Below are 27,162 nucleotides of genomic sequence, written 5' to 3' on the forward strand. Positions count from 1 at the left end.
GCAAAAACAATTTAATCAAAATATTTGACATCATTATATACCTATGTGGGCACTATTACCTGAGATTTTAATTTCTTCATATGACTTTGAATTGTTGTCTAATGTCCCTTTATTTCAGCCTGAAGGACTACAGGTACTCTTCAGGGAGTTTTGAAAAGAGATTTAGTTACTTCAAACTTTAAATATACATTTGCTGTGTAAACCAGCAATTCCATTCCCACTTTATTTTTTACCCAGAAGAGATAAAAGCATATTTACATATGAAGATTTATCCATTACTTTCATAGCCACACTTCTCAAAATAACCCCAAAGAGAAAATGTCCATCAACTTGTACATAGAAAATAAGAAGTAATATAAGCATAGCCATTAGTATCAAGGGCTCATTGCTGGACCATCCTTCTTTACTGGTCTTAGCCATTACACTTGGAGGATTGTTGCTGTTCCATTGGGGAATGCAACAGAGCTCCCCTGCCTAGGAACTCAGTACCCCCTCAGTTGTTGTTTTTTAACTGTAACATTATGATAATATCTAAACATTTTTATGTACCCTGTATACATGCCCTGGAGAACTCCCTCCCAACCATGTGCCCCCTATCAGTAACACCCCACAGGAGTGTTCCTCTCCTGCCATAGTTGAATCTCTCTGTGTTCCAAAACTTCTTTGAAAGTGAAGCCTAATCTATCGCCAGATTCCATTAATAGTAAAATGGAATATAGTGATGGGTTTAAAGGTTAGATAAAGAATACATGCTAAGTTAGAAAAATTAAAGTAAAAATAAATTTGGGTATCAAAGAATTAAAAAAGAAAAAGCTTTGTTTTTGATGTTTTGTCTTTTATCACAAGAGTGCCTACAACTGTAAGCAGGAGAATTGCATCCATCATCCATTTGGAATCTAAGCCACCTCTCAATATAGAGGTGGAGTGGACATAACTATCCCAGGGTCCACAGGATGGAGGAGTAGAGGATGGATTAGAGTGGACTTACTGATATTCTATTCTGGAACTATTGTGATTAGTAATGGAAGAAAGTGTAGCATTGATGTGGAGAAAGTGGCCACAGAAGTAGCTGAGGGGAAGAAGAAATATGATGTGGGGGCATTCTCAGGACTTGGAGTTGTCCTGGGTGGTACTGCAGGGACAAGTTGCTGGACATTGTATGTTCTGCCATGGCCCACTGAGAGGACTGGGGAAAGTGTAAACTATAATGTAAACCATTATCCATGTGGTGCAGCAGTGCTCAAAAAAAATGTATTGACCAAATGCAATGAATGTCCCATGATGATGAAAAAAAAAGTGATATAAACATAAAAAGAAATACTACTTGTCAGTAAAATGGAATTAACTCTGGACACCAGTAACAACATGGATGAATCGTAAAAATACCGTACAAACTGAGATTAGTCAGACAGAAAACATTACATTCTATCATGATTTCCCATTTATATGAAATTCTAGAAAAAGCAAATTTTGGAAAAGGCTTCAGGCTTCATAATGTGTCCATTAATTGCAATGAATGTACCACACTAGTGAAGGAATTTGTTAATGGGGAGGAGGGTGGGAGGTGTGGGGAGTGGGGCATATGGAAATTCCTTATACTTTTCTATATAACATTTTATGTAATCTAAATATCTTCTAAAAATAAATAATATATTCATAAAAAAGAACTTTGAAAGATATTGGGTAATACCTGGCTGTGTGACAGTTGTATAATTGCATATATGTTAAATCAGAACACTTAAAATAGATGAATTTTATATATGTAACAAGTGATCTATTCAGCTGTTGAAAAGTTCTCCTTTGTTGATACAGAGGTTACTATACATTCAGTTTTCTTCAAGAGTATTCATTGTATACCTACTGAGTGTGAGCCACCCTTCTGTCTGCCTTGCCATGAAATCTGTTTCAAAATTCATCAGCATCTAAACCATTTATAGTTGATGATGAGACATCTCAGGGTTTCTCTCTTGAAGTTCAGAAAAAGTCTTTGAACCTCTGAATCAAGCCAGTTCCTCCTTTCCCTCAATACCTTCTTACTGACAGACATGTTCAAATTAACCTCTCTTAGCCTCAGCTTCCTACTTATAAAGTGAAGATAAGAATAGAGCAGAATTCTGCTTCCGGTCCGGGACCAACGTGTAGGCTGAGGGTCACGCTGAGGTTCGAGCGACTGCAGGGTCGCCTTTAGGAGTCACCACCATGGCCAAAGACATCAAGACCAAAATCAAGAACTACCGAACTGCCCCTTTTGACAGCCGCTTCCCCAACCAGAACCAAACCAGAACTGCTGGCAGAACTACCTGGACTTCCACCGCTGCGAGAAGGCAATGACTGCTAAGGGAGGTGATGTCACGTGTGCGAGTGGTACCGGCGTGTGTATAAGCCCCTCTGCCCCTCATCTTGGGTGTCGGCCTGGGACGATCGCAGGGCAGAAGGCACATTTCCTGGGAAGATCTGAACTACCCACCGCACTTTTTCTCTGTCCTTCATCCTTCTCCCAGGGTGAGGAAGGGGGACCTGGGTACATCATGGTGATCCCCACCCTGGGATCCTGATCATGACTTAACTAATAATAAAAAACTTACTGGAAAAGTAAAAAAGAAAAAAAAAGAATACAGCAAATCTCTAGAGGTGCTCCAAAAACTAAACATTTGTCAATATTTTATAATGAAGTGTGGCTCATAATAAATTCTGTATGTATGTATGTTAAGTAAAATAATACTGAAAAAATCTTGCTCTTATTTATCCCATATGCCAGTGCTTGTAATACTTAAAAAAATGTTTAATATTGTGGCAAGGAAGGCCATTTTACTAAATTTAAAAGCATTCATTCACTTCCCCTTACTTTCAGGGTGAAACCTAATCTCATTACCATATACAAGAATGACTTTTATCTGGTCCTCTTTTCTATCTTTTGGTTTCATTCAGCCAGCAAACATTTTTTGGACATACACTACACTACTCCCTGAGCTATGTGCTAGGGATGTATTTTAGTGTGACTATAAATAATAATGGCTTTCAAATTTCAGTTTCCAGTTGTTCATTGTCTGTACAAAGACATATGATTGATTTTTGTATATTGATTCTGATTCTTGTGACATTGCTTAACTCACTTATTAGTTCCAGTAACTTTTAAAACAGGTTTTATGGGACTTTCAGTCATGTCTTCTGAAAATGTAGTTTTATTTTTACTTTCCAATTATACCTTTCTTTTTCTTTATCTTGCTTTGTTGCAATGATTTTTAGGATGTTATGTAGGAATAGCTATCCATGTCTTGTTACATATTGTAGGAGGAAATCATTTACTTTCTCAACATTAAAGAATAATTATAGTATCTTTGTACATGTGATTAATCAGATTTATCATGGTCCCTTGTATTTCTAACTTTCTGACTTGCATTGTTGTGAAACATGTTACAAACTATGAAAGCATATCATCCAATATTACTACTTATTATAACCCATATCATTTTTTAACAAATCAATTTTATTTATACATATTAAAAAAGCATACAATTTACCCAAAGTGTATAATCAATGGTTTTTGACATAATCACAGGTATGCATTCATCACTCCAATCATTAGAGCATTTTCATTACTTCAATAATAACAATAAACTAAAAAATGATAAAAAAACAAAAAATTCCTCACTTCTAAGTCTCTCTCTGTTTCCCCTATTGTACATAGATGCTGTTTCTGGCTATTCTTGCACAATTATTTAGTTGCTTAATAAGCAGTTTTATTGAGATATATTCACATACCATATGATCTTTCCAAAGTGTATAATCAATGGCTTTGTGTATAATCACATTGTATATTCATCATCTCAAAACATTTAGAAAATTTTCATTATTCCTAAAAGAAAGACTCAACACAACTTAACATCCCTTCCCAAGTCCTACATAACCACTAATCTAATTTCATCTTTATAAATTTATTTATATTTACATTTTATATAAATGAAATCATACAATGTGTAATACTCACTTAGTATAATGTTTTTGTTTTGTCTGATATTAACATTTTGTAGTATTAACCTACATTTGTTCAGCTTCAAAGAAAAGCAATCATATATGCAAATTTACCCATAGTATATTTCATGTAATATATTTCTATTTCACATAATATATTTAATTCATAAAAGCACAATCATACAGTATTTATCCTTTGTGTCTGGCTTGATTCACTCAACATGATGTCCTCCAGGTTCCTGCATGTTTCATCTTACCACTCAGAATATTTCATCTGTGTATACTCCACAATTTTTTCATCCATTCCTAAGTTGATAGACACCTGTGTTGTTTCCAACATTTGACAATAGTGAATAATGCTGTTCTGAACATTGGTGGGCAGCTATCTATTTGTTTCAATACTCTCAGCTATTCTAGGTGTATATCTAACAACGGTATTGCCGGTCCATGGTAAGTCAATATTCATCTGCCTTAGGGACTCCTAAAAGTCCTCCAACGTAGGTGCACCATCCTACATTCCCAACAAACGTGTATAAGCATTCCTTTCTCTTCACATCCTCTCCAACATTTACAGTTTTCTAATTTTTTAATAGTGGCCAGTTGAACAGGTGTGAAAAGATACCTCATTGTAGTTTTGATTTGCATTTCCCTAATTGGTAGTGACTTTGAACATTTTTCATGTGTTCCTTCACCATTTGTATTTCTTCTTTTGACAGTTGTCTTTTCAAGGATTTTGTCAATTTTGTAAACAGATAGTTGGTCTTTTCATTGTTTTCACCCTTTTAACAAAGACTGGTGAGGTGCAAAAGTATTTAATTTTGAGGAGGTTCCATTTATTTATTTTTTTCTTTATTTGCTCATGCTTTGAGTGTAAGTTTTAATAATTAGTGCCTACCAAAATATCTTGACTTTTTTTCTTAAATTTTCTTTATATTTAGTTCCTCTGTCCATTTTGAGTTAACTTTTATATAAAGTGTGAGATAGGGGTCCTCTTTCTTTTTGGTAGGGCTATACAACTGCCAGCACCATTTGTTGAAAATAATTTTCTGGCACAGCAGGGTGGACTTAACAGATGTTTGTTAGAAATCACTTGACTGTAGATGTGGTGGTTGATTTCTGAGTTCTCCATTCAGTTCCATTGGTCAATTTGTCTGTCCTTATGCCAGTACCATGATGTTTTTACCACTGTAGCTAAGAAATATGCTTTAAAGTCATGAAATGAAACCTTCCAGCTTTGTTCTTTTTTAAGATATGTTTGGCTTTTGGACCCCTTACTTTCCAAATAAATGTGATTATTGGCATTTCAATTTCTTCAAAAAATGCTGACAGGATATTTTTTTGGGTTATGTTTAATCTGTAAATTGGTTTGGGTAGAATTGACATCTTAACAATATTTAGTCTTCCAATCCATGAATGCAGAATGTTCTTCTATTTATTTAATCTTCTTTGGTTTCTTTTAGTAATGTTTTGTTGTTTTCTGAATACAGACCCTTTGTGTCCTAAGTTAAGTTTATTCCTAAATATTTGATTGTTTTAGTCACTATTATAAATGGATTTTTTTTTCTGTTTGCCTGCTTCGATTGTACATCAGTAATGCATCAAAACACTATTGATTTTTGTGTATTAATCTTGTTTCCCACCACTTTGCTGAACTCATCTATTAATTCTAACAGCTTTGTTGTGGATTTTTCAGGATTTTTCAGATATGGAAACTTATTTGTGAATAGTGAAAATTTTACTTCTTCATTTCCTATTTTATTTCTTTGTCTAGCCTAATTGCTTTAGCTAAAACTTCTAGTGTAATACTGAGTAATACTGGTGACAGTGGTAATCCTTTTCTTGTTCCAGATCACAGTGAGAAAGATTACAGACTTTTACTATTGTGTACCATGCTAGCTGCAGGTTTTTCATATATGCATTTTACCATATTGAGAAATCTTACTTCTATTCTTATTATTGGAGTTTTTTTTTTTTTTTTTAATCTAGAAAGGGTGCTGCACATTACCAGCTAAAACATGGCTGGCAGACTACATGGCTAGTAGACAACATGGCTACAAGACCTTGCTGGAAACTTGAGTGCAAACTTGAGGTCCTGGTTTCTCTTTCTGGGATCTCCCCTTGGCCCCAGATATTCCAAACAGTCCTAACCATTTGTCACCATTGGTAGGGTATCCAATAGCAGCTGGGGCCCATCACTTTATCATTAGGAAGGGGAAGGAATAATTGACAGTTTAAAAGGTAACCACAGAGGACAGCCAGCAAAATGGCCCCAGATTAATGAGCTCCTAGAGTCAACTTGTGCTACAGGGCCATTATTAATAATTAATTAATAAACACCTGTTTGGGTGCTCCAGGAGACCAGAAGAGCATCTTGCAACATCCTTGAAAGAATGAAAGTAGGAGGCTGCACATCTGCAGAGAAGATTCATAAGTAGAGCACTCCACGCTCCAGAGGCCAGTGCCTATCTTCCTCTGACAGGACAAGCCACCTCAGGAGCTGTTCTGCTATTGAAATTGGGAGCTCCACTTCCCAGAAATGGGGGAGGAAGAGATGGTTGGGCACCATCTCCAGCTACTAATTAGTAACTCAGCTGGCTAAAGTATAATGTAAGAACAACTAAAGTTTGAATCTGTCCAAGTCAGAAAGAGGTCAGTAGCCACCATTTTAACTCTGCCCCTGGCATCAGAAGAAGCAGGACAGACTGAAAATCACAACGCTGGTAAGGACTGGCTTCTTTCCATCCAGATCAGATTGCAGCTTTAGTCTAAGCCCCAGCTCCACCCCTGAGAGGGAGGAAGCTGGGGGGACTTGCACCAGCCTTTCCAGGAAAATACAGGCCACACTACTGAGGCTGGTGATCTTCCTATTCTGTCAGCACAAGGGGACTCAGGAGTTATTCCAAAGCTGGAGTTAAAAGCTCCATTTCCCTAAAACAGAGGAAGGAGAAATGGTTGGCCATCAACTTCAGCTACTGATTAATAAATCCAGCTGAATGAAGTATAGCCCTAAGAACAGCAAAGTTTCAATCTGTCTGGGTCAGAAAGAGGCTGGTAACCACCATTTTGACTCCACCCCTGGCATAATGGTAAAGACAAATGAGTATACATGTCTAAGTGCCTTCAAAATGAGTTAGAAGGTCATCAGAGGGGTTATTTTTACACACTTCTCAGCAATATCTCAGAAATGGCCAAAGTAGATACAACACTATGTATGGGTGCTCCTGATGGTTATGGAGACACCCAGGTCCTATGTTGAAGACAGATAGCTCTGAGGTACAGTGCCTTGTCAGTGGGCCCTGCTTTGAAATTTGTGCTCCTGAGTGTGATGGAGTAGGACTCAGATGTGACCTCTCTATGCTTACTTCTGTCACTTTTTCTGAACCTGTGGTTGGTGATGGCATTGGTGTATACTCAGGAGACTTGAATCTCTGGACGGTATATGTGCCAACTTGGCTTGAGCCTCAGCAGACTTGCAACATCTATTCTCTTGTTCATTGGACTTCCCCAATTCAGCTAACAGGCAGTTGAGAATGGTCAGCCACCACACCAGGGAGCCGAGAGTGCTTACTGCTGAAAGCAGGAGAATTCCATCCATCAGCCATGTGATATCTAAGCTGCCATTGGATTTTGAAATGGAGTGGACATTGTCATCCCAGGTTCTTCAGGATGGAGGAATAAAATATGGTTTAGAATGGACTTTCCAGTATTTTACTCTAGAAGTATTATGATTCTAGCAATGTAAGAAATTGTATGTTTGATGTGGAGACTGTGGCCACGGCAGTAGCTAAAAGCAGGGATATGGTAAAAGAGGTGTCATATTGGTGCATTTTTGGGATTTGGGGTTGTCCTGAATGATATTGCAGGGACAGATGCAGGGCATAATATATCCTACCATAAGCCACTGAATGGATTGAGAATAGTGTAAACTACAACATAAACTATAATCCATGTTCTGTAGCAATGCTCCCAAATGTGCTCAGGAAATACAATGAGTGTACATCACTAATGAAAAAAATTTGTTGATGTGGGAGGTGTGCCATTTGTGGGGATTGAGGTTTATGGGAATCTGGTATATATTTTTTACTGTGACATTTTGTGTGATCTATGTATTTAAAAAAAAAACTAATAAAAAAGAAAAAAGTAAAGTTAATACTATTTTTTTAAAAACAGTCATCTCAGTGAATAAATCCCAGATTTAATATTTTTAAATATTAAAATGTACAGAGTACAACAAAATAATTGAAGACAAATAAAGAAATAGTATATGGTGGCCCATCCAAAAGAAGTGTGTAGAAATCCAGAAATCACTGATGACGAAGACCAGAATGTAGACATACCAAATAATGCCTTTTAAAAAATGATCTTAAAATGCTCTAGGACATGAAGGAAAATATATGAAAAGATCTAAGGGGAATCAGGAAAATAATGAATCAGCAATATTAGAATCTTAATAAAATTTAGAAATATTTAAAGCAATCAAACAGAACTACTGGCGTTGGAGACCACAATACCTGAAACAAGAAATTCCCAGGAGAGTTTCATGAGTAGATTGGAGCAGGCAGAAGAATCAGGGAACTTAAATACAAGACCTTTGGAATGAGACAGGCAGAAAATCAGAAAGAAAAATTATTAAAATTGAAAGTATCAGCAACATGGCAACATAATGCATACCCTGAAATAATATCTCCTCAGAGATTCCAATAATAAAATGGCAAATCCCAATTATTCTAACTTTATGATGGTAGAGACTGTAGAAAGGCTCCACAATTCTGAATTAAAAACAGAGAAAAATACCAGGTAAGAAACTTACATACTGGACCCAGCTTTGTACTCTTTCTCTGTCACTCAGTCCTGCTGTTTTAAGATTTGTTCAGTCAGTGGCCCAGATAGCTCCCACCTCCCACCAGGGACAGTACTGATAGAACACCATGTATATCCAGGTACAGTGACTCCCATCCACAGAATCCCAGGGAAGAGCACAAGATGATAAGGAGTGCTTCATATAAGGGCCCCCATAAGGAAGAAAGAGAGAGAGAGAGAGAGAGAGAGAGAAAGTAAAACTGTGTTTGGAAGTGCTGTGCTTACTCAATCCAGTTTCTGTTGACTGGACCACATAAACACAAAATGGACTTTTCTGGAGTGCCCCATCTTTCAGAAATGACAGCATCTGCCTCCCTTATCATGGAGGAAACTGGAGGCAGAAAACCCTCATAGAGAACAAATAAGGGGGTTAAACTTTGTAGCTGTAAGTCAGGAGACTCCTAGAACTGAAAAGAGGGAAAATGGGGAACTGAATGAGGAAGATAATTTAAACAAATCATAGGAGCGGGAGAGAACATTCTATAATAACACAAACAGAAAAAATAATGATTCCTGGTTGAAGAAAGAAATGAAGGAAAAATTTTTCCTGAAGGTGAAAAAATTACACAAGGAGCAAAATCTTAAAATGTGTACCACATATCCAAGGCAAGAATCAGATGTAGAAGAGCAAAGAAAACTTACACATGGGATATTCAAAAAGTCAAGAATAAGTTGGACCAAGCATTATAGAAGAGCCTTAACCTAACAGTAAGCAAAAACAAAATTCTAGACAAAAGGAAGAAAGTGACTTTCAGCATTATCTCACCAAGATAATCAGATGTCTAGACACCAGCAAACAAATCACAAGCCATACTAAGAAATAGGAAGACATGGCTCAGGAAGGGAACAAGTTAAACTGAGAAAACACTGTGTTTGGAACAACTAGTCAAGGAAATTTAAACAAAACTCCAAAATGTAATTATGGAGATGAAGGAAAATATATGCAAAAAGATAAAGAATATTAAAGGAACAATGTGTGAACACAAAGAAAAAAGTGTGAAAGTATAAAGAAACATAGAAACTATGGGCGTTAAAGTCAATCTAGTATCACTTAAAAATACACTAGAGGCATACAACAGAATATATGAATAGGTAGAAGAAAGAATCAGGGAACTAAAAGACAGGACAGTCAAAATCATATAATCAGAAGAAGAGATCTAGAGAAAGGAAAAGAAAAAAATTTAAGCAGTGTCTCAGAGATTTGAATGACAATATGAAGTGCACAGACATATGTGTCATGGGTGTCCCAGAAAGAGAAGAGAAGGGAAAAGAAACAGAAAGAATATTTGAAGAAATAATGCCAGAAGTTTCACTACAATTATGAAAAATATATACATATTCAAGAAGTGAAATGTCCTCCAAATGAAAAAAACATATAATAGGCCTACTCAGAGACACACACTAATCAGAATGTTACATGCCAAAAATGAAGACAGAATTATGAAAGCAGAAAGAGAAAAATTATTCATCTCATACGAGGAATCTTCAATAAGAATAGTGCCAGTTTCTCACTAGTAACCATGAAGGTGAGTAGTCAGTGTGTGATGTATATATGGAACTGACAGAGAAAAACTGAGAGCCAAAAATCTTTATCCAGGAAAACCTACAATTAGAGAGAGAGTTTAAAATATTCACAGAACAATGCAGAAACTGAGTTTATCAACAAGAGACTTGGCCTACAGGAATTATTAAGGGGTATTTATTCTGCAAGGTGAAAGGAAAAGGCAGGAGAGAGTGGCTTGAAGCATTGTGAAAAAGTGAAGATCTTCAGTAAAGGTAACTAAGAGGGTAAATGCAAAACTCCATAGTACTGGATCCACAATATAAAACTCTATCTTTTAATTCCTAAGAGCCATAGTGCAATTTAACAAGAATAAAGGCAAAGTTTCTGAAAATGGGCATTCAAAATATAAAGTGGTAAAGTGTGACAAAAGCAACATAAAGAGGGGAAACGGGGATAGGGGAGCAGAGAACATGTATGCAACTGAAGCTAGGTTGGTATCTTTTTCAGATCAGAATTTTATAGATGTAAACACAAAAATATTTAAAAATATAAAGAAACAGATATGAAGAAGGCATCAGTCAGCTCTATCACAGAAGACCAACTATACAAAAAAGGAGGTCGTAGTAAAGGAAAAGAGATACAGAAAAAAGACATGACATGTAAAAATCAAAGGCAAAATGGCTGAAGTAATATTACCCTTACAGTAATATTACAGAATGTTAACTGACTAAAGTCCCCAATCAAAAGACACAGAGTGGTAGCATACATATAGAAGCACTAGGTAACTATATTGTGCTTACAAGAGACTCACCTTAAGCACAAAGACACAAACATGTTGTAAGTGAAAGATAGGATAAAAAAGATATTCCATGCAAATAACCAGAAATGAGCTGGGGTAGCTATTCTAATATTGGGCAAAATGGATCTTTAGTTCAAGCTGTTATAAGATACAAAAAAGGACACTATATATTAACAAAAATTCAGTCCACCAAGAAGAAATAACAATCAAAACCTTTTGTGCACCTAGCTATGGTGCCGCAAAATACATGAGGAAAACTGTGGTGAAACTTAACAGAGAAACTGTGTGTGGAGAAAAAGGACCACTCATTCACTGTCAGTGGGAGTGTAAAATGGTGCAACCTCTGTGAAAGATGAGCTGGTAATTCATCAGGAAACTAAAAATAGAACCTATCCAGCAATCCCACTACTAGGAATATTTCAGAAGAACTGGAAGCAAGGGAATGAACAGATGTTTGAACACTGATGTTCATAGTGGCCCTATTCACGATTGCTAAAAATGGAAAGAACATACTGTACACCAACTGGTGAAAGGTAAAGAGATACAGTATATTCAAATAATGGAATGTTATTAAGGTGTAAGAAGAAATCAATTGGGGAAGCACATGACAACATGTTGAGTCATATAAGTCAGATACATAAGGATGAATATTGTATAGTCTCACTGGTATAGACTAAACACACAACCATTCTAAGGTCCACAGGATGGAGGAATAGAGTATGGATTAGAGTGGACTTACTGATATTCTATTCATGAACTATTGTGATTAGTAATAGAAGAAAATGTGGCATTGGTATGGAGAAAGTTGCTGGGGGTAGGGAGTGGGAGGAAGAGGTGTGATGTGGGGGCATTTTTTGGGGTTGGAGTTGTCCTGGGTGGTGCTGCAGGGACAGTTATGGGACACCGTATGTCTTCCCATGGCCCACTGGGTGGACTGTGGGAGAGTGTGGGCTATGATGTGGACCATTGACCTTGAGGTGCAGCGATGCTCAGAGATGTATTCACCAAATGCAATGAATGTCTCATGATGATGGAGGAGGTTGTTATGGGGGGAGGAGTGGGGTGAGGGGGATGGGGGGCATATGGGGACCTCATATTTTTTTAATGTAAAATTAAAAAAATAAAGACAAAAAATAAATTTAAGCCAAATGGTGAGCATAACAATAAGCCTTATATACTAAAATGCTGATAGTAAAATTCAGTAACTTTGGAATATCTAAAGCTATTCTTTTGGATGTCAGTGCAAAGGACCTTGATAATGCGCCAATTCTTCTGCATGATTTTTTTTAATCTACTTCATGAGTAGAGATGAAAATTGTCTCAATATTTTATTTAATATTATAAAACATTAAATAATATAAAGCAATACTTTTCAATTATAAAAAACTTGGAAACCATAGAAAATTATAGAAAGGGTATTAAAGTTTCATACAATTCAATTATTCAGTGTTAACCACTTTTAATATCGACCACATTTATCTACATATGGGTCCTATATGCATTTCTCAGTCTATGATGTGCTATAGTAAATGCAGTTTTACTTTTCAGTAAAGAGTCATTTGGATAAATAAAAAATAAATAAATAAATGTAATGAGTAGACACATGGATTGGACTATGAAGTGTAAGTTGGTGGGAGATGGAATGTAGGGTGAGAAGGGAGACACAATGCTGGATGTACATAGAATGTTTAATAAGGTCAAATATAAAAATGTAATTGTTGGACTTGATGGTAACACGTTATAATAAATGCAACAAATACTGTTTATTTATTGATGTGCTTGTGGCTGAAATGAGTAGTCTAGGAAGATTAATGTTAGTTGGAGGACAGTTGGAGGCTAACACTAGGAATGTATAAGCAATGATTTGTGCAGTAGATGGTTATTAGTTTGGTGCAAAAGTAATTGTGGTTTTTCATTGTTGAAATTTGCTGTTTGATATTGGAATACTTTCTTAAATAATATGATTATGTTATACATCATTTTAATGTGCATTTCTTGCTGTTTGTTTTTTGCTAATGACTTATTACTTGCTATTTATTTTATATTTATTTTAGACTATGAAAATTAGTTTAGACAAAAAGCAAATTCAAGTGATTTTCTTATTTGAGTTCAAAATGAGTTGTAAAGCAGCAGAGACAACTCACAACATCAGTAATGCATTTGACCAGGAGCTACTAATGAATATAAAGTACAGTGGTGGTTAAGAAGTTTTACAAAGGAGACAAGAGCCTTGAAGATGAAGAGCATAGTGGCTGGCCATTTGAAGTTGAAAATTACCCATTGAGACCAACTGTCTAAGCTGATCCTCTTACAACTACATGAGAAGTTGCCAAATAACTCAATGTAAACCCTTCTATGGTCATTCAGCATTTGAAGAAAATTGGAAAGGTGAAAAAGCTCAGTAAGTAGGTGCTTCATGATCTGACCAAAAATTAAATAAATTGTCATTTTGAAGTCATTTCTTTTATTCTACACAATGGCAATGAAGCATTTCTCAATCTGATTGTGATGTGTGGTGAAAGGTGGATTTTATATGATCCCCAGTGATGACCAGCTCAGTGGTTTGACTGAGAAGAAGCTCCAAAGCCCTTCTCAAAGCCAAACTTGCACCAAAAAAAAAAAAGTCATGGTCACTGTTTGGTGGTCTGCTGCTGGTCTGATTCACTAGTGCTTTCTGAATCCTGGTAAAACCATTACATCTGAGAAGTATGCTCAGCAAATCAATGAGATGCACCAAAATATGCAATGCCTGCAGCTGGCATTGTCTAACAGAAAGGGCACAATTCTCCATGACAATTGCTGACTGTATGATGAACAATCAATGCTTCAAAAGTTGAATGAATTGGGCTATGAACTTTTACCTCATTCACCATATTCACTTGACCTCTTGCCAACTGAATACCACTTCTTCAAGCATTTCAACAACTTTTTTTCAGAGAAAATGCTTCCACAACCAGCAGGTTGCAGAAAAATGCTTTCCAAGAGTTTGTCAAATCCTAAAGTACAGATTTTTACACTACAAGAATAAGCAAACTTATTTCACTTTGGCAAAAATGTGTTAATTATAATGGTTCCTAATTTGATTATTAAAGCTGTTTTGAGCCTAGTTATAATGATTTAAAATTAATGGTCTGAAACCACAATTCCTTTTACAATGTCCTAATAATAAAATACAGGAATTTTTCTCTAATACAGGGTGGTAAGAATGTGATGATGCATGGGAAAATGACTAATATAATTTATGGACTGTAGTTAAAAATAACAGTGTCATGTTTTTGTAGCAAAAGCAAAGTTGGAAGTATATTAATGCAAAAAGTAAAAACAAAAGAATTTGGATTTTGATTTTTATGAACTCTGAATATGATTAAGTAATTTTTCTTCATTTTTTTCATTAATAAAGAGATCTTGACTACGTTATTTTATCTGTGCTCATCTGTGTATCATTCTGAACACTAGAGGAACGATTGAGCTAGTAATTGGAATAAGATTACACAAAAATGCCTGAAAAAGAACTTTTTAGAAATAATGTTTCCATAACTTGTTGAGCTGCTTTTTTCGGGTCTTTTATTTTTTTCATTTAAAATTTTGCTTAAGTATATCACTCATACATAAATATAAATAAACTATAAGTGTATAGTAAAAGTTCTGAACTTACAAAAGAAAGTGTAACACCATACAGCGCTCTCATACCTCACCCTACCACCAATACCTACATTGTTGTGAAACATTTTTAATAAATGAGGAAAGAACATCCTCTAAATATTACTACCAACCAAAGTATCTTACATTTGTTACATCTGATATATTTTCTCCTAATCCAACATATTGGTCTACTTATTATTATTAACATTTTTATATCATTCATACATGAACATACATAAACAGTAATGTATAGTAAAATTTGTGAACTTACAAAGCAAACATGCATATCATACAGGGCTCCCATACATCATCCCACCAACAACACCATGCATTTTTGTGAGATGTTTTTTGCAAATAATATCATCAAACTCTAGTTTACTATCTATAGTTGATTTTCTACATTTAGTGTATTTCCCCCAACCCTGTTATTAACCCTGTTATTATTTTTAAAACATATGTTTTTATTGCAGATGTTGTGAACTTACAAAATAACCATGATTATGTGCAGAATTCACATAAAACACCATCTGTGGTGGAACATTTGTTACAGACTGTGAGATAGTATCATCAGACTATTACCACTAACCATGGTCCATAGAATACATTTGACATACTTTTTCCATATCCCCAATTATCCACATAGTACATCTTTGGCATAGATACGTGAATATTACAGTGTTGCTGTTAACAACGGTCCATAGATAACTCAAGTTGTATTTTCCCATGCTTCTTCACATTCCCATTGCCATACAATAGTGATATAAATTTGCTCTAACTCACAAAGGACACTCTTGCAACTGTACCATCAACTACAATTTTCATCCATTTCTGAGTTTACTGTGTTATTCAGTCCCTAAATTATCTCTAGCTTTCTTTCAATTGACACATTCCTAGACCACACTTTCAAGCTACATTCCAATGTATAAACCAGTTACTCATGAAAATGTGTGACCATCAACTCTATACATTTCCACACTTTTACATTAAAGTTAACTAAAACTTCTACATAAATAAAGCATGAGTAGTCATCTCAGCCCTTCTCTTATTGTCTTTAAGAATCCACCACCTACCACCAGGTCTTGAAGATGTTTTCCTCCATTTTCTTTTAGAAGCTCTGTAGTTCTTACTTTATATTTGGGAATCTGATCCATTTTGAGTTGATTTTTGTATAAGGTGTGAGGTAGCGGTCCTCTTTCTTTCTTCTGGCTATAGATATCTAGTTCTCCCAGTACCGTTGGTTGAGTGGACTGTTCTTCCCAAACCAGGTGGGTTTAACAGACTAGTCAATAATTACTTGAACATAGATGTAAGGGTCACTTTCTGAACCATCAATTTGGTTCCATTGATCTATGTATCTGTATTTATGCCAGTACCATGCTGTTTTTACCACTATAGCAAGGTAATATGATTTAAGTCCAGAAGTTAGAGTCCTTCAACTTTGCTTTTCCTTTTTAAGATATTTCTGGCTATTCTGAACTCCTTACCCTTTCAAATAGATTTGATAATTAAGTTTTCCAATTATTTTTTAAAATTTTGTGGAATTTTTGTCAAGATTGCATTGAATCTCTATGTCAATTAGGATAGAATTGACATCTTAATGATATTTTTTCTTCTAATCCATGAGCATGGAATATTCATGCAATTATTTAGGTCTTTTTGATTTTTTAAAAAACAATGAATTGTAGTTTTCTGAATATAAGTGGTTTACATCCTTGGATAAGTTTATTCCTAAATATTGGATTCTTTTAGTTGTTATTGAAGATGAAATTTTTTCCGATTTCATCCTCAGATTAAGCATTACTACTTTTCCTTTAAAGTCTATTTCATCTAAGTGTAGCTAGTCTGGATTTTTGTTAGTTTGTTTGTTACTGCATGCATGGAATATTTTTTTCAAGCCTTTCACTTTCAATCTATTGGTATCTGTAGCAGATATGGTTATTAATTCCAAAAATAGATATTGGATTATGTTTTTAATCTCATGTGTACCTGTGTGTGATTAAGTTATGACTAGGGCATTGATTGGGCAATGCCATTAGGGCATCGAGTCCCCACCTCCTGGTGGGTGGGTACTCACAGATAAAAGGCATGGTAAAGGACTTAGCTGATGGTTTCTGATGTTGGAGTTTGATACTGATGCCTTAAGCTGGAGCCCCAGAAGTAAGCACAGAGAAGAAAGAGATGCAAGCCCCAGGAAGAGAGGAACCTAGGAAATCTGAACCCTCACAAACTATGGCAGCCAACTTGCTCCAGCACCTGAAAATAGACTTTGGTGAGGGAAGTAACTGATGCTTAATGGCTTGGTATCTGTAAGCTCCTACCCCAAACAAGTACCCTTTATAGAAACCAATCCATTTCTGGTATTTTGCATCAGCACCCATTTGGCTGACTAACACAATATCCTTTGTCTAAAGTGAGTGTCTTGCAGACAGCATAATGATGGGTCATATTTTCTTATCCATTCCATGTGTAGGTGTCTTTGGATTGGGAATTTAATCCAATAACATTCGATGTTATTACTCTAAAGGTAGTTCTTATTTCACCCATTTTGGCTTTAAGTTTTACCTGTCATATTTTATTTTCCACACTCTTTTTATACTTTTAGTTATTTCTACTGGTATTATTTTCATTTCTAGACTTACTTCCAAGTCTCTCTCTCCTGTCTTTTCTTTTCAGGCTTTAGTACTCTCTTTAGTATTTCCGGAAAACCTGGTGTTTTTGCTTTAAACTCTCTGTTTCTGTTTATCTGTGAATATTCTAAGCTTGCCTTCAATTGATTTTTAAAGATTTATTATTCATTTATTTCCCCCGCCCCCCCCCTTTGTGGCTTGCTTGCTGTCTGCTCTCTGTGTCCATTTGCTGCATGTTCTTCTGTGTCTGATTGTCTCCCTTCTTTGCATCATCTTGCTGTTCCAGCTCTCTGCAGGCATGGGCCATCAGCTCTCTGTGGGTGTGGGCTATCAGGTCTCCATGGGTGTGGAACAACTTGCCTTAAAAGGATGGCCTGGGACACAAACCCAGAGTCTCTCATATGGAAGATGGGAGCCCAATCAATTGAACCACAGCCACTTCCCTTGCCTTCAGTTTTGAAAGAAAATTTTGCTGGATATAAGATTCTTGGCAGTCACTTTTTCTCTTGCAGTATCTTAAATGTATCATACCATTGCCTTCTTGCCTCCATGGTTTCTGATGATAAAGTGGTGCTTAATCTTATTGGCCATCCCTTATATGTTATCCATTGTCTTTCTCTCACTAATCTCAGAATTCTCTTTGTCTTTGGCATATGACATTCTGAATAGTATATGTCTTGGAGTTGGTCTATTCAGATTTATTCAGTCTATTCAGATTTATTCAGATGGGAGTATGTTGTGCCTCTTGGACACAGTTATCTATGTTTTCAATAAGTTTGGGAAATTTTCTACCATTATTTCTTCAAATACCCCTTCTGCCACTTTTCCCTTCTCTTTTTCTTCTGGGACACCCACATCACGTATGTTTATACATATATTGCTATCATTTAATTTCCTGAGACTTTGTTCATTTTTTTCCATTATTTTCTTCATCTTTTTTTTTTTTTTTGCACATTGGAGATTTGGAGGCCATGTCTTCAAGCTCACCAATCCTTCCTTCTGCCTCTTCAAATCTGCTGTTACATGTTTCCAGTGTATCTTTAATTCATTTATTGTGCTTTTCATTCATGTAAGATCTGCTGTTTTCCTATGTATGCTTTCAAATTCTTTGTACTCATCCAGTGCCTTCTTAATATCCTTAATTTCTTTAGCAATCTCATTGAATTTATTAAGAAATTTGTTTGAACATCTATGATTATTTGGCTCAAGTTTTTATCATATGGAGGCTTCTCTTGTTCATTTATCTGGTCCATATCTTCCTGTTTCTTGGTAAAGGCTGTAATTTTTTCTTGGTATCTTGGCATCTAGCTTACTAGATGTAACTATTTTGGGTGCATTTTCTCCCTTTAGTTCAGGGCTATCATGCCCTTCCTCCCTTGCTTGTTGTGTAGTAGGATTTGATTACGTAGTTGGTGCTGTCAGCTGTGGAGGCTCAAGAAGCCCATGTAGACCCACGGACCTATGAAGCTTCTCCCACCATTTTCTGTCACCAGGGATAGGGAGCCATAGCCATGTGTAATCTTCCAAGTCATGCAGGAGTAGACTGTAGCTTCCTGGAGAGACTGATGAAGCCATTCCCTTACTCCACTGGCTGGGTTGGGGATGGAGCTTCAGATGTGGATTGCAATCTATGCCATGTGGGTTCAAAATGAGCTCAGTTTCCCTGGAATGCTTCTGATATTTCAGTCTGTGCCAGCCCAATGTACCTGCACTTACCTAGAGAGGCTGGTGTAGATCCCACCAGCTTCCTCCATGCCAGAGGTGGGGCTGACGTCTTGGTTAGGCTGCAGAGTGATCTGGATGGAAAGAAGCTGGTTCCTACTATCACTGGGATCTTCAATCAGCCCAGCTTTCCCTCATTTTGGGGTAGAGTCAAAATGGTATTTACCAGACTATTCTGACTTGGACAGTTTCAAAATTTAGTTGTTCATTTATTTATTTTTCTTCTTTATTTTCTTTTAAATGTTACATTCAAAAAATATGAGGTCCCCATATACCCCCACCCCCCTCACCCCACTCCTCCCACATCAAGAATCTCTTCCATAATTATGGAACATTCACTGCACCTGGTGAATATATTTTGGAACACTGCTGCTCCACATGGACAGTGGTCTACATTGTAGTTTACAGTCTTCTGCAGTCCACCCAGTGGGCCATGGCAGTATACACAATGTCCAGCATCTGTTCCTGCAGCACCACCCAGGAAAACCCCAAATCCTGAAAATGCCCACACATCTTATCTCTTCTTCCCTCTCCCCACCATCAGCAGTTACCATGGCCACTTTCTTGACATAAATGCTATATTTTCTTCCATTACTAATCACAATAGTTCCACAGCAGAACAGCAGTAAGTCCACTCTAATCCATACTCTATCACTCCATCCTGGGGCCCCTGGGATGGTTATTCAGCAAGAGCTGAATCCAGGAGCTCCTTACTCTGGCACCATTTTACTGTGTGTCTCTCTTTTATTTTTTATTTTTTGAATTTGAAATAAAGTTATTAAAATAAAAATTATAAAAAACAGCAAATTAATCCCCCCAAAATTAGAAAGAATGAAATAACAAAGATTAGAGCAAAAATCAATGAAATTGAGAATAAGCAATAGAGAGAATTAACAAAAGCAAAAGTTGAATCTCTGAAAATATCAATATAAAATTTCCATTTAGGTTTTTTTTTTAAGATTTATTTATTTATTTTTATCCCCTTCCCCCACCCCAGTTGTCTGTTCTGTGTGTCTATTTTCTGCATATTCTTCTTTGTCTGCTTCTGTTGTTGTCAGCGGCACAGGAATCTTTGTGTTTTTTTGGTGCGTCAACTCGTTGTGTCAGCTCTCTGTGTGTGTAGCACCATTCTTGGGCAGGTTACACTTTCTTTCATGCTGGGTGGCTCTCCTTATGGGGTGCACTTCTTGCACGTGGGGCTCCCCTATGTGGAGGACACCCCTGCGTGGCACAGCACTCCTTGCACACATCAGCACTGCACATGGGCCAGCTCCACACGGGTCAAGGAGGCCTGGGGTTTGAACCGTGGACCTCCCATGTGGTAGACGGATGCCCTAATCACTGGGCCAAGTCTGCTTCTTTCCATTTAGGTTTATTGTAAAGGTTTGGAAGTGGATGGTGGTGATGCTAGTATGTTAGTGTGACTGTAATTAACATCAATGAATATGATTAAAGGGAAAAACTTTGGCCATATATGCTATAAGAATAAAATTAAAAGATAAATCAGAAGACTGCACAACACAAATGAACCGTACTGTACACAATGGGCTATAGTTTATAGTACATATACATTAAAATGTCAGTTGGCCCTACTTTGGAGTTTGTGTTTCTGTGTGATGGAGCTAGACTCAGATAAGATCTTTGTTCACAAGCCTCTCCTGTTACTTTTACTGGATCTGTAGTTGGTGCTGGGGTTTAGTGTATACCCAGGTGACCTGAATCTCTGGACTGACCATGTGATAGCCAGGCCCTGAGCCTCAACAGACTTGCAACCCCTACACTCTGGCTTGTTGGAGTTACCCCCCTCAGCTATAATGGAGGTGAAGAAGGTGAAGAAGGGAGCCAAGAGTGCCTACAACTGAAAGCAGAATTGCATCCAGCATCCATGTGGAATCTAAGCCCCCTCTTGATATAGATGTGGAGTGGACACAACCATTCTAAGGCCCACAGGATGGAGGAATAGAGTATGGATTAGAGAGGACTTACTAATATTCTATTCATGAACTATTGTGATTAATCGAAGAAAATGTGGCATTGGTGTGAAGAAAGTGGCCATGGTGGCTGCTGGGGGTAGGGAGTGGGAGGAAGAGATGTGATGTGGGGGCATTTTGGGGGGTTGGAGTTGTCCTGGGTGGTGCTGAAGGGACAGTTACTGGACATTGTATGTCCTCCCATGGACCACTGGGTGGACTGTGGGAGAGTGTGGGCTATGGTGTGGACTATTGACCATGAGGTGCAGTGGTGCTCAGAGATGTATTCACCAAATGCAATGAATGTCTCATGATGATGGAGGAGGTTGTTGTTATGGGGGGAGGAGTGGGGTGAAAAGGGGGTGGGGGTATATGGGGATCTCATATTTTTTGAATGTAATATTAAAAAATTAAATAAAGACAAAAAAAGGGGGTGAAACTTTAGGTAGTATATTAACTAGAATAAAAATTAAAAGATGAAGCATCAATGACACAATTTCTTGCATTGCTAGTGTCACAATAGTTCTATAGTAGAATACCAGTAAGTTCACTCTAAACCATATTTTATTCCTCCATCCTGTGTCTCCTGGGATGCTGATGTCCACCAGAGACAGATGCAGAACATTGTATATACTGCCAGAGCCCACTGGATGGACTGGGGGAGAGTGTAAACTACAATGTAAACTATAATCCGTGCAGTGCAGCAGTGCTCCAAAATATATTCACCAAATGCAATGGGTGTGCCACACTGATGAAAGAGGTTGTTGATATGGGAGGAGTGGGGTTGGTCAGCAGTATATGGGGACCTCTTACATTTTTAGTGTAACATTTTGTGTGATCTATGTATCTTAAAAATGAAAATTTGCTAAAAAATAAAGCATAAAAGTAAATTGAAATCACAACGAAATACCACTCACATATCTAGATGGATTAAAATATAAATTAATGATAATACCTAGTGTTAGCCAAGATATGATGCAACTAAAAATCTCATAATTTACCTATGGGAGTGTATAATGGAAAAGGCCTTTTGTTAAATAATTTTTCACTTCCTTATAGAATTATGTGTGTGTGTGTTTGTGTGTGTGCTAAAATTCCACTAGAAGATGTTTGTACAAGTGAAATGAAAGAGTGTACGTAGACAACCTGGTTCATTTTAGCTTTTTATAAATAATAACCATAACTTAGAATCAAACCAAATGCCCATCAATAGGTGAAAAATAGATTTTATTATATTCATGTAATGAAATAAAAGGGAATAAACTCCTTAAACATCCAACCAATGAACATATACAACATGATTCTTTCAATACAAATTTTTCAGTTCTACCCAAGTTGATTAATATTTTTACTGATTTTTAAAGATACAGAGATAAAACAAAATGTTACATGAAAAAGTATAAGAAGTTCCCATATAAGTCACTGGCCCCCACACTCATCTCACATCAACATTCTCTGTCATCAATGTGACACATTCATTGATTTGATAACTACATTTTGGAGCACTGCTACATGCATTATAGTTTACATTGTAGTTTACAGTTCCCTCAGCCCACTCAGTGGGTTATGGCAGGATATACAGTGTCCTGCATCTGTCCCTGCAATATCATTCAGGACTACTTCAGGTTCTGAAAATGCCCCCATACCACAACTCTTCTTCTGTCTCCATGCCCTCAGAAATTCCTATGGCCACTGTCTCCACATCAATCATACAATTTCTTCCATTACTAAAGTCACAATATTTCTATAGTAGAATACCATTAAGTTCACTCTAATCCATATTTTATTCCTCCATCCTGTGGAAACTGGGAAAGTGATGTCCACTCCACCTCTAAATTGAGACACATGGCTGATGGATACGATTTTCCTGCTTGCAGTTGTAGACTCTCTCATTTCCCTGGAGTGGTGGTTGACCATCCTCATCTTCCTGCTAGCTAATCCAGTTAAGTCCAGTGAACCAGAGAGGAGGTGTTGCAACTATGCTGAAAGTTGGGGCCCAACTGGCACATCAACAGTCAGGAGATTGAAGTCTCCTGAATATACACCAACCCCAGCACCAACCACTGGTTCAATAAAAGTTACAGAAGAAGCATGTTAGAAAGGTCGTATCTGAGTCCAACTCTGTCACACTCAGGATCACTTATTTGAAAGTAGGGACCACTGGCAAGACACTGAACTCCAGAGCCATCTTCCATGACCGTAGAACCTGTGTCTCCATAGCCTTCAGGAGCGCCCCTACCTGAGTTTGTATCTACTATGGCTGTCTCTGGGATTCTGCTGCGATGTGTATAAGTGTGACCCCTCTGATGACCTCATGACTAATTTTGAAGTCTCTTAGCCATATAAAATGATTTGATTTTACCATTTCCACCTTTTATTCAAGGATTTTTCCTAGTTGCATCACCAGCAAGTGATTGGTAGCAATCCCTCAGCACCAGGGAGGCTCATCCCCAGGAGTCTTTTCCCATGTTGGGGAAAAGATAATACATTTACATGCTGAGTTTGGCTTATGGAGTGGTCACATTTGAGGAACCTGAAGGCTTTCAGATGGTAACTCTTATGCTCCCTGCACTCAACAAGGTCTAGTTGAAATTTTATACACGCAGGCTTATAAGGATATTCATCATTATCAAGGACTCATCATTGGACCATTCTTCACTGGTCTTTGCCCTTGTACTTAGGGGATTGTTGCTGTTCCTTTGGGGAATGCAATGGGTATCCCCTGGATGGGAAATCAACCCTCCCTAATTTTTCATGTGAAACTCTACCTGCTATGACAACTCACAATGAATATCAGAATATATTTATATACCCTGTATGTGTGCCCTGGGGAAGTCCCTCCAACCCATGTATCCCCCATCAATGACACCCCACTGCAGTGCTCCTCCCCTGCCAGAGTTGAAACCCTCTCTGATCTAAAACTTCTTAAAAAATGAAGCCTAATATATTGCCAAATTTAATTAGTAGTAAAATGAAATAGTAATGATAGTTGTGAAATTTAGAAATAGAATATATAATAATTTAGAAAAACTAATGGTGGGACTTTGCAGGCTTGAGGGGAGCTAGGGTTGGGAGGATGGGTCAGATGGTCCATGGAATTAGGGGGAGGCTTTGGGGGGATCAGGTGACCATGGGAGATTACCAAGTATTTGGTTGAAACTAATGTTGAGAAAACACTTTAGAAAATTTAATAAGGAAGGGATACTGGTTTAAGGTGTTTGGCAGGGTCATCTGACACAGGGTGCACATGAGGAAGGTTTCTAAGGAGTGTGTGAGTGCTCATCTTTTCATAGTGTGTTGCATTATTGGATGAAGACCCAAACAATGAGTGGGAAGGTGTTGTACCCCTATCCTGGGGAAGGCTGAAGTTCTCAAACAGAGAGCAGGGTGTCTCTCGAAGGCATGGGTGGCTGCCAATGGGGGAGGAAAGACTAGTTTGTCAAGCCCTCAGCATTGTTGCAAGTATCTATGAATCTTGTCCTTTAAGCAGTGAAGCTTGGTTGTCACTGTGGGCCCCAAGGGGAGGGGAAGAGATAGATGGAAAAGTGGGTAGCTGGGACCAATGGAAGTGTTCCACAAGATCATGCAATAATGAGTATAAGCCATGTTAAATTTCACCAAAACTTCATAAAATTGTATAGTCTAAAATGTAAACCATAATGTAAATCCTAATGTAACTAAAACGTTGTAAAAGTATGCAGTTCAAAATTAAACCATAATGTAATCCATAATGGAACTATGGTTAGTAGCTCTGTTTTAGTATCTGTATATCACTATAGTTAAGTATAACATCCACATGTAGAAAGATCATTGCTGGGGAAGGGAGAACAGTGTTTCAGGCTGGGTATATAGGAGTCCCCTATATTATATATGTGACTTAACTTTGATCTAAATCTATTTTGAAGACACAATAAAAAAATTAAAAAAGGATTTAAACTCTGAGGAAGGAATGGAAGAGATTGCCCTGCCATTGCACATATGGGCAACGCCTATTAGAGTGATGAAAGGCTAAATGTCATAAAAAGGTTTTATGATATTTTTTCACTTTTTAATACACCAATTTATGTTTTACTTTATTTTAGCTTTTCTAAATTATAATATATTCTATTTATAATCTTTAATATAAACCTCTAGAACAGGCAAAGCTAATGTATATTGATCAAGGCAGACGACCATTTGAAAGTGGGTTTAATATCAACTCCATAGGCTAAAAAAGTATGCACAAGATAATTTATAAAATATCAAATTCTTCAGGAAGTTTTTTCAAATCAGGGATTAAATATTTCATCTGACAAAACTAGAAATTGTAGAGGAAATAAGATTTAAACAACTACCCACCTCCCTCCCACATCAGAGGTTCCCAGGTTCAGTTTCCAGTACCTCCTAAAGAAACAAGGAAGAGAACAGACATAGCAAGTGCAAATAATGATGAGGTGGGAAAATAAATAAATAAATCTTTTAGAAAATCAGTTTGTATATCTATAAATGAATTCTGTTATGAATTTTGTTTACTTGAGTGTTGGAGTATTAGCCAGCATAAAGCATGCTGGGATACGTGACATGACTGCTTTAAACAGAAATGTTTGCAGTTGGCATGGAAATAAATGGCATGGAAAGAAGTAAGTGAAAGGAGACTATACTTCTTATTCCTCATTGTGTAGGTACATGTTAAGATAAATGTGCATAGTGTTTGCCAAGTTTTTAATTATAGTGTTGCTAGGGTCTTTTTTGCTAAACAGAACATTGTTTGGGATCGTACAAATACTATGACTTGGTACAATAAACTTGTCAGTAGCATTTGCTCTGATCCTCTGAACCCTGGTCTGCATGATTTTTTCATTTCTTCTTGAGCCACCGTTGACAAGTGGTGCCCAATGTGGAGCTCGAAGAAATAGAGATTGATAAGTATATTACCAAATGAAGACGAGCTTCTCTAGGGATTTAAGGAACATTCACGGTAACATGGGGAATTCACATAATAAATGGGAAGAATATCAAGCAACATTGAAGTCTTTATTGAAAGCCTTGGGATATCCAGTCAAAGAGTCAACTCTTAAGAAATTATTTATATTAGTAGAAAAGGTTTGTTCATGGTTTCAGCCTGAAGGAAAAAAGATCATTAAGTTATCCTCAACGGTTGAAGGTCTTACAACAATTAAAATTACATTACAGAGAAGGTAATTCTATTTCTATTAAGATATGGACATTATCTAGGGCTTTGTCTATTGTTCTTAAACCACTGCATAGTTCTGATTCATCATCAGACAGCTCAGATTCTAGTTCTAGCATCAGTTCTGAGTCTGATTCATCTTCTGATGAATCTCAGGCTTCAATACCTTTGCCTTCAAAACAAAAGAAGTATGGCACATTTCCTGTGCAGGCATCAGCACCTGAAATAAAAAAAATTCTGGAGAAACTCCTGCTTTGGTTCCACCTGGTTATTCTGTAATCTGGCCTCCAGGAAGTTATAATCCACATGATTTCCTCATTCATTAGATCCAGTTTGTGAAAGTGAAAAAGGTCTATGCAGGGTGTACATACAGTTACAACAGTCTTTTTCTCCTCTGGTAGACCTAGAGAATGATAGGAAAGTTGAGGAGGACAACTGCGAGTCTTCCCTATAACAATCCAGCAGCAGCTGTCACAATTTTCTTTAAGTAATCAAAAAGTCTTGCAGAAAGCCCCCTCTGCTGGCCAACAGTGCCTTTCCCCCTAACGTGGTTTCTCCTTCCCTAGTGTTTCCTGTAGCTGTGTCCCCTCCTGTCCTATCTCCTTTGCAAGCTGGTCTCTGGTCCTGGGTGGAGGGCAAGGATATTTCTGAATTTACTCTTTTTCCTGTCATGGAGCACCCTCATCCCAACAATCCTGGCCAATATGTACATCTGCTTAAACCCATTCCTTTTAAGTTGTTAAAAGAATTGAAATCTGCTTGTTGCACATATGGGCCCACTGCCCCATTCACTTTCTCCTTAATAGAATTGGTAAGTCAAAATCCTCTTTGTCCCAAAGATTGGATGGCTTTAGCTAAAGCTTTCTTGATGGGAAGCTGCTATTTGTTATGGAAAA

At 37.1% G+C, this 27,162-nt stretch overlaps 1 pseudogene; it reads left to right on the forward strand.

Moving 5' to 3' along the window:
* Positions 1–2,116: 2,116 nt before the first annotated feature.
* Positions 2,117–2,521, forward strand: LOC101445897 (cytochrome c oxidase subunit 6B1-like; annotated as a pseudogene).
* The last annotated feature ends 24,641 nt before the right edge of the window (positions 2,522–27,162 follow it).

The sequence above is a fragment of the Dasypus novemcinctus genome, chromosome 17, assembly GCF_030445035.2.
Source record: "Dasypus novemcinctus isolate mDasNov1 chromosome 17, mDasNov1.1.hap2, whole genome shotgun sequence".
Lineage (NCBI taxonomy): Eukaryota > Metazoa > Chordata > Mammalia > Cingulata > Dasypodidae > Dasypus > Dasypus novemcinctus.